The sequence below is a fragment of the Etheostoma spectabile genome, chromosome 10 (assembly GCF_008692095.1).
Source record: "Etheostoma spectabile isolate EspeVRDwgs_2016 chromosome 10, UIUC_Espe_1.0, whole genome shotgun sequence".
NCBI lineage: Eukaryota > Metazoa > Chordata > Actinopteri > Perciformes > Percidae > Etheostoma > Etheostoma spectabile.
The window spans coordinates 25,590,303-25,599,885 of record NC_045742.1 but is presented as its reverse complement, the minus strand read 5'-3'; the positions used below and the strand labels follow the sequence as shown (position 1 = coordinate 25,599,885).

Here is a 9,583-nt window from a genome sequence, read left to right as displayed (position 1 = left end):
GAAAGTTTTGGTTGATTAGACTTTTTTTTATATCCCCCTCCCCCGCAATTTTTTTCCACTAATTGAAATGTCTTTAAATACACATTAACATGAATTCAACACACTGTAGTAAACAGATAAATGGAGGCAGAAGATGTCTTTCAGTCATCAATGCACACATGGCACTATAGGACCAGTTTGATATAACACAATTTTATACAATATATATAATTAGGGGGTACCCGCTCCATCTCGCCATCAGTTTGGGGGTCCTTGGCCTGGAAAACGTTGAAGACCCCTGTTCTAAAGCAGTAATAAACACACCTCTGCGGAAGGTGCCACATTGTCAAATTCTGAGTGACTTCAGAGCTTTATCCTGTCTGTTTCTGTGTGTCTGTCAGTTAGACTTGTACGTTGATAAGGGACGTTGAGGGGCAAAGCGGCGTTTGGGAATGAGAACGGGCACATCCGGCATGCTGTTATTGGCCTGAGGTTACACACCTACGTGTGGCCTTAAGGCTATTTGCTGACGCCCATAAACATTCCGAACATAGCAAATTAGGAAGAAATTAGGAAATACAGGCAGAGGGCAGGGTCTCTGCAGATACAGAATCATAAGCAGAATTTTAAACAAATTTAATGAATACAAATAAAACTCAGAATGTAAACACATCTCTACCTAAGCAGAAACTATATTCCATAGATTGTCATTCTGCATTAAAACTCTGTTTGGGTCTGGTCATAACTGACAATTGAAAGGAATTATTTATGTGTTAGTCAAAACATTGTTTATCAAGGAAAGCCCTGAATGTTATACCTTTAAGTTGGCAAATACTATTACACCAAAAAATAAGCAAACAGGAATACAAATCTGACTTGGTACCTACACTTATGGATCAGTACCAAAAAGGTTCCTATGTCTGTCCCTAAATGACTTCATGTTGTTTAACATTGATCATTTGGAGTAACTAACATCCCTTAGCTAACTTTTAAAGTTGGTGTATGTTTTTGCTCATCATATTGGTCTTAAGGTTAAACAGGTAACAAATAAAAACTGTGTCTACAGACTGGGAGTATATTACCGCATGCATATCGTATATGGATTAGGGTGGCACCTAAATCCTGGTTGCAACTGTTACCGTGGTCCTGCTACGCCCTACTACGTCTTGCTATGCCCTGCTACGCCCTGCGACATCCTGCTATACGCTGTAACGCCCTCTTACGTCCTGCTATGCCCTGCTACGCTCTGCTACGTCTTGTTATGCCCGGCTAAGCCCTGCTACATTGTGACTATTATTGCCACTGTTCATCACACCCCCAACTGTCCCCGTCAAACACTTGTCAGAGACTGGGTCTGTCCCAAGTTTCTCCCTAAAATGGAGCCACTCAATGCTTGCTCTTGGAGGAATTACTGGAATTGTTGGGTCTTTGTAAATTATATAGCGTGGTTTAACCTCTCTGTCGGTACAGTCCCGCTGACGTCCCGTTTTCTCCATTTGAAGAGACAACGTTTTCTTCACTCATAAATTGCAAGCATTAAATCTTCATAAACATGCTAATGCAGCACATCATTAGAAAGCTTAAAGTCTCATGATTCCATTAAGCCCACACACAAAGCATAAGAGGACTTACAGCGGTTAAGTAAAGAAACACAGAAAGATTCTGCGCTGCTAGTGTCTAAAGTCGAGCGAGTATCCCTACCTGTTTCCTCGTGTCTTTATTCACAGCGGTGAAAGATTGCCAAAAACTTTTTTTTCCTACATCACCAACATTCCAAGGAATTAAAATATCCAAGCCATGTAATCCAAAATTAGCTGGTCCCCTCACAATCTTGTGGTTTCTGGCCGAGCTTATCCCCCCGGCACGATACAAAGTAACTCCACACACTGCTATATTTTGTGACTTCAGCACATTCCACTGAACTTTGTTCCCAGCCAATCGCTTCAGTCTAACCCGAGCTGTCCCTGAGACAAGCCAATCATATCCCACCGTTGCGTTTGGCCCCACGTGGGAAAGATTGACAGCTATTCCTTCCAGTTAAAACTAGATGTTATGAAACCAGCCTCCCTGTGTAGCCAATAAGAAGACAAATTGATTGATACCAAACTTGACCAGAAAATGTTAACCCTGTGATGGCTGCAGCTGTGTTAAAGCAAAAATAGGGGCTTCTTATTGCATTTCACCATTTCATCAATTTAAAATTAAATTATTTTTATAAATGTATGCATGTAGTTATTTCAGGTATATGTGTGAGTGATGTGGATGTGTTTTTGTATTTGAGAAGTTTTGTATTTTGCACTTTTTTGTCTTTTTTGGAAATAAGAAAAACGCACAGACATATCTGTAGGAATAAATTCCTATAAAATCAATTTTCTGAGTCTTTTTTTTCTGGATATTTTCTGGATTAAGTTGAGACATGTGCCTAGGGTACTATTTTTGTATGTAGCCCATGTAATATGCTCACAGTAGTGTTTTTATTCATTTTACAGATGATTTACTTGGACGGAAATAGAAATTCTCTGTTCCAACCTCTTTAGCTGTGTGTCAGTAAGGCCTAGAGTCACACTGACATTAGGAACAAGAAATTGAGTGTGTTAACTTCCCAATGACCTCAGGAACATCCCAGAGGGCCAAAGTATGTGGAAACTGCATCACTTTTTTTATGGTAAAAATTTAGGCGAGAAAAGCATGTATTTTCAAGGGTGTTTAAAGAGGCTAGACCTACTCCATCTATCTGTAAAGTGTCTTGAGATAACTCTTTGATACAATGAAATCAATTAAATTTAATATATTAGGGTGAGAAAAAAAATGAGACAAGACAGGAGAACAGGAGAGAGGCAAAGAGATGTGATAAAAATAAGAGGGAGAAGAGCAAGAGCTGAATAAAGGATGAAAAAGAAAAGAACCGTGGAGACAATAGAGGAGAAGCATTGTCACTGTAAGTGAGACAGATGACATTAATTAGGCCGTTGCAAAGAGAGGTAGACATGAAGTTGCAGACAGGACACACACACACACACACACACACACACACACACACACAGTCTCGCTCTCATGCACCTTTTAATTTAAAAGAAAAAAAAAAACTTTTAGACACACACCCATTATGTCTAATGGATGGCGATGACAGAAAAGTAACACCTGCTTAAGAGCTTTGTACAGGTGTGTGTGTGTGTGTGTGTGTGTGTGTGTGTGTGTGTGTGTGTGTGAGTAGTGAGGTGACAGAGAATGGAGAAAAGGAGAGGCAATAGTCAGCTGGACTTAATGAATAAGATGATGTGAGACTGTGATAAATAGTGGCTTTTGCAACACGCACACATGCACGCAGGCAAGAGAGCACACACACACGCACGCACACGCACACACACACACACACACAAATAAATGCACTAAATTCCTTTAGTCACACACAATCACAAACGTAATACTCAAGTGTACACGCATACAAACACACAAAGCTTTGAGAGGGTTTTGCTGCTTGGCAGGCAGTGCTGCTCCCTTCTGTCTCTCTGCTGACTTCCTTTGGCTGGAGGAAGGAAGGAAGGAGGCGAGGAGGAAGGCAAAAAAGAGACAGACAGGAGGGAAGAATGGAGAAGAAAAGGAGGGACAGAGGAAACAACTCAACGAAAGGTCAGAAGAAGGGATAAAAGGAGTGGGAGGTAGGTGGGTAGGATACAAAAGGAAGAGGAAAAGAGGAAGGAGTGAATGTTTGAAGACTGATAATAAATACAGAGAAGGAGCAAATTAAAGTTGCAAAGATTAATCAACTAATCAACTAGATGTCAATTATTAAATTAATCTCCAACTAATTTGACAATCGATTAATCGGTTTGAGTCAATTTCGCAAAAAAAGTTTCTTCTCTCCTCTGTGACAGGGAAACACTAGTTGACATTTTACAGACATTTTATAGAACAAACAACTAATTGATTAATCGATAAAATAATCAAAAGATTAATGGTGCACAAACATAATTGGTGTTGCAGCCCTAGAGAGGATGAGAATCATGCCAACACACTCTCAAGTGAAGCTAGTTTAGGTGAGCCAGGTGTTGACGGCGGCAGGATGGACCTTCTTACATATTAATAACCGCGGCACATTAGCATGATAGCAGCTCCTGATTAGAGGAGTGAATGAAAGGTGAGAACAGGCAGCAAACTGTCCTCACCTGATTCATCCGACGTCAGCGAGACGTTGACATGACATGACTCAATCACGAGGCTGAGCCCATTTGCTGCTAAGCTTGTTTGCAAAGTTAGAAAAACACATTTAACAGACTTGAAATCCCCCAAACTGCAGTAATCTCCAACCATTCAGCCTCCTTCTTCGAGACATATTTGTAGAATGGACGGGGTGACTCAGTCAGAGGCTGACAGCTCTGTGATAATACCATCATCCACGATGATTTAGGAAGGGAGCTGCAACATGTGGAGCGTGTGGAATGTTACCCAATAACCCTTTGGATATGGACGTTTTTGGGTCTCTTTATTCAAATGGCAATGCATTTTGCAATTGACAATTCAATATGCAAAAAACTTACATACTTGGAGGCAGGGTGAGAATAAATAAGTTTGCACTTACCTTCATCCTGGACTATACATCTGCCCATTGAACATACTATATATTTTTGCATTCAACCCACCCAACCTCCTTTTTTTTCTTATACTAAACAACTAATTTGTATATATTTGTTTCTGTTTTTATTGTTCAAAATGTTTATTTGTACCGCTAACCAAGGCAAATAAGTGTAATTTACTTAAACTCTAAAAACTCACTTTACGCTACCTGTCAAGCACCTAACAGCAGACAGACACAGAGACACTAGCTGGTGAACACAGTGGAGCATTTAGCAGCTACTGAGCCAGATGTTGTTCTTAGGAGTTGGTGGAGACCAAAACAGAGCTAAAACAGAGTGAATCATGAAATGGATCAAGGCCAATTAAACTGTTTGCCGTGGTAATTTGATTATTACAACACAAAATGGCTAGTTAGTTGTCATGGTAACAACACGGGTCAGTGGGGTTGTAGTTAGTCTATATCAACGACATTTCATCTCTGCGATGGAAATTCCGCTGTTCCGTTACCTTCTGCTTTCTTGGTGATGGCATTCCAAACTCAGAGAATTTCTGAGGACTGTGGTTAACTGCTCATCAGATCTCTGCAGGGTAAATCCAGACAGCTAGCTAGACTATCTGTCTTGCACGACTTTTTGCTGTTTTGCAAAGGCACCGTTGCTCCGTCTGGCGCTTGGCTGTGAAAAAGGTTCAATTGCAAAGAATAAAAAAATAGCACTGCTGAGTGGAATATTTTGGCTACCCAAGGGGCCACGACAGAAAAAGTGCAGGAACCACTGGGAGACATCCAGCATATTGATTAATTACATAATACATACATACAATACATTTGGCAAACGCTTTTGTCCAAACATTTTTTTTTCTATGATGTCTACACACAACATAAGCTAATAATGTTTTGGATCAAACCACCAACTCTATAAATAATGGCCACCCTGCCCTAAAGAACACAATATGTGGTCCACCCACCTGACTATCAGAGTCACAGACAGGCTGATATCTAGTCTTTGAAAACATCAATATATCATTGTCAATGTAAGTATTCTAGTCACTGTGACGCAAATGAGACAGTAGAGATGTTTAGTAAGGCCTCTTTTGGCAAAAATGCAATTGTTGAAGTCCATTGTCCTTTCACTATTTCCACTGTCTGCCAGACACTCCAGGAGTTTTAGCTCAATTTGCTTTAAAAGGACCTCCGGATTACTTGCCAAAGCCAAACTGGTGGCACACACATACAATGCAGTGATATGTCAGTTTGACCTCACTTCTAGAGGAGAAATACAAGCAGAGCATGTCACATGTGCTTCTATGCTTTTCTTTGTCTTTCTCAGTCACACACACACACACACACACACACACACACACACACACACACACACACACAAGCATCCACATAGTGTGTGATATTTTGCAGGGCTCCTAGCAGCACATTGTGAAATAAAAAGCCTCTTCAACAAGGCTCCATTCTTCTCAGCCAATGTTGGTGCTGATGGGTGCAGCCAGAGCTCTGAATTACAACTCTGACAGCCTTTTCCTCACTGTCGCTATTCATAGACCTCTACAGCCAAACACACACACACACACAACGAAAAGTACGACTATCTTTCTCCCTGTGGTTTTCCATCACTGCAATACTCATAAACCTCCCGTCTGATAGACCATCTGTGGCTTTAGAACCACACTAGAAAGTGTGTGTGTGTGTGTGTGTGTGTGTGTGTGTGTGTGTGTGTGTGTGTGTGTGCGTTTGCTGGAGGATTTGGGCTAATCTATTGAAAACAAAAGCAAAGCTCACATCACATCATCTGAATTCCAGAAGGAGAGTGGCAGTAAGGAACAGGAAGGAAATAATGAATGAAAGACTAAAGGAAAGGAAGAACAAGAAGGAAGAAATCAATTGCTGGTCAGTTCATTACCTCATCCCTCTCTACCTCCCTCGAACGGTTTTTTCTGCTCTCAACAAACTACATTCATCTCTTTCTCCTCTTTCAGCCCTCATCCCTTCTTCAGCAATCAACTGCATTTCCTTCTTTTCTTTTCCTACTTCACTCTCCCTTCCTCCTATCCTTCCTTCATACTCTCTCTCACACACACACACACACACACACACACACACACCTTTCTCAAAGTCATTCTTTCTCATCCTGTTAATTCTTAAACACAGCACACTTGTCCTAAGGCTTCTATACGTTAACTTAATGCTGATGTTCACTAGAGGGCACACCAGAGAACTCCCACTGTATGGCAGGCATGGCGTTATGGGTGGGCCTGACAGGCCTACGACCACCCACTTTTCAACAGGACCACCCGAAACTTTTCAATTTCTTTTTTTTTATATATTTTAATTTTGTCAATAATTATATTATTTATTTTAATTACTCTGCCTCGCAAGTGGATGATAGCCTGTAGATCTGTCTTCCGTGGATGGACCGCCAGAGCATAACAGTAATATGTGAAGGTGATCTGCCTGTATTGTATTATGTTGTTTTAATGAGTTATAGATTAAAATGATCAATTCATAATGCTCTACAGAGCTGCAGGCTATAACAGTATGTTACTGTTGTCAAGTTGTTTCCCTAATGTGTTAATGTGATTTATTTCCTTTTGTTAAACATGTTTATAACATGAATCATCACACTAAAATAACAGTTTTTCTCGGTAGGAAATAACTGGAGTCTTGTTCTACATGTCAGATCACGTTGTCACTGAACAAGCTCTGTGCCCGAGTGTGCAGTGTTGTTGATCTGTATTGTTGAAAACAATCAAACAGAGTTGTGAAATATTTGGCATCATGTTACATGAGCAGAACAAAACAATGTTTGGGGAAATATTGGATGCCTGAACACTTTTACAGTCTATAGGCCTTGGGTCTATAGAGATACGCGCTCTAGCCAGGTGTGGTGCGTAATGGAGATTCCAAAGAGCTCTTCAGGAGAGCGATCGCTGATAGGTCCGTCCTTTGGACCGAAACGTTTTACAATGCAACAACATATTTAAAGAGCATCAAGCTATTGAAATCATTACTATGTAAGCACAGATAATATAACAGTATTAGTATTAGGTTAAACAGTGACATTCCTTTTTAGACCAGTCTTCAAATGTTGAGCCCTGAAACTCAGTTGGTGCAGTTGAGCGGTTGGTTGAGAGGGAGCAGCAGGTCCAGCGGAGCAGAAGAAGAGGTGGAGAATGTGTTGATATGGATTTTAATACAGAGGTACATGCAGCCGAGCCCACAGTGAAATGTCTTAAAAGATAAAAGTGATTCTACTGTCAACTGATGGTCAAATTCAAGTTTGACGAACACAAACCAAAACTCCCCTTCCCTTGATCTTCTTTGTGGTTTGTGTAAATTCCCTGGGCTCCTGTTTCAAAAGCAGGGAAGGTTCCCCACAGAACTGACAGTTGCAAATTGCTTGCGCTTCATAAATCCAGTGGAATCCATAGTCAACTTTTGCTAACATGTCTCCTCCTATTATCTGCACGTTCCAGCCTTAAATGCACATGCTGCCCTGCCGACATTAATATATTATGGGTGCGCCATCTACCTATCCTCTGAAGTTCGCGAACCTCTGTGCAATCCTGGACTCCACCCTCTCTTTCCATACTCACATCAAATCCATCACCAAATCAGTCTTTTTCATCCCAAAAACATCTCCAGTCTCCGGCCATCACTCTCAGATTCTGTAGCAGAAACCCTCATTCATGCTTTCATAACCTGTCGTTTGGACTACTGCAATGGAGTCCTGTCTGGGGTCCCCAGCAAAACCCTAGTCAGGCTCCAGTATGTCCAAAACTCTGCAGCCAGGGTCCTCATCCACACCAAGACCTGGCAGCACATCACCCCCACCCTCATCCACCTTCACTGTCTCCCAATTAAGTCCTGCATCACTTAAAATCCTCCTCCTCACCTGCAAATCCCTCCATCCATGGCCCCAAAGTACCTCTCCGACCTCCACCATCCATACACCCCACCCTGAAAACTGCGGTCCTCAGCCACTGGCCTGTTCTCCATTCTCCACACCAGACTCTGTACCTTCAGGGACAGAGCCTTTAGTGTTGCAGCCCCATCCCTCTGGAGCACCCTCCCCGCAGACATCTGAAATGCTACATCCCTGGACATTTAAAAAAAAAAACAACTTATGAAACACCACCCGTTTACCACAGTCTACAACCTCCTTTAGCTTAGCCACAGTACTTCTGTTAAGTGTCCTTGGGATTCATAAAAGACGCTATATAAAGAAGTTATTATTAATATTATTTTTATTATCATAAATGACACGTTAACTGCAAAGCCTTAGTAAACCTGGTCTTTTGATTCTGAAATGAGAAGTGTCTGTTCGCGGCAAAACTTTTAATATATTTGATATTTCAAATGATCTGTTTACTGCAGAGGCCTATAGTAAAACACACCAGCAAATCAATCAAGTGGGGAATTCAAACACAAAGTATGTAGTGTATGTGCTTATTAGTCTTATGGCCTAGTTTTACTAACAAATACAATAATGAAATGGTTTAGGGGCCTCACCCGAACATGATTACCAAAGAAGGGTCGAGCATTGACAAGCAATGGAAAGTGTATCTCAATAAAGCCTGTCTGAGTAACCTGCCCTGTAGATCATGCGCCAGTGTTAGCCAATTGGCTAACAAATTTTTGGTCATCCTCTTTTGGCCTCCATTTTTGTGTTTCCGACTACTAAGTATGATTTTAGATCAAGATTTTTTAAATATTGGTTGGTATCTCTTTATTTGTTGCTAAAATGTCGTGTCTTGATAGCTAGCTCAACTGGGTTGCTTAAAACAGTGACAGAAACAATGCTTCTCATTGGAGAGTATTTGCACAGTGAAAATTAAAACAAATCTTGCAAAAACTAAGTAGTTAGTTAGTAAGTAAATGGCGTTCCACCAAACTGGAAGGCTTTATTTAGATTGGCAAGACAGTCTGTTAATGTATAGGAAGGCCCTCAGAAATGCCAGATCAGACTATTACTCATCATTACTAGAAGAAAATAAGAAGAACCCAAGGTTTCTTTTCAGC

At 40.9% G+C, this 9,583-nt stretch overlaps 1 protein-coding gene across 4 annotated transcripts in view; it reads right to left on the bottom strand.

The window, feature by feature from the left end:
* LOC116696462 (stromal membrane-associated protein 1) overlaps positions 1 to 9,583 on the bottom strand; it is a 226,517-nt gene that overhangs the window by 15,702 nt on the left and 201,232 nt on the right. The gene's annotated exons all lie outside the window — the stretch shown is intronic.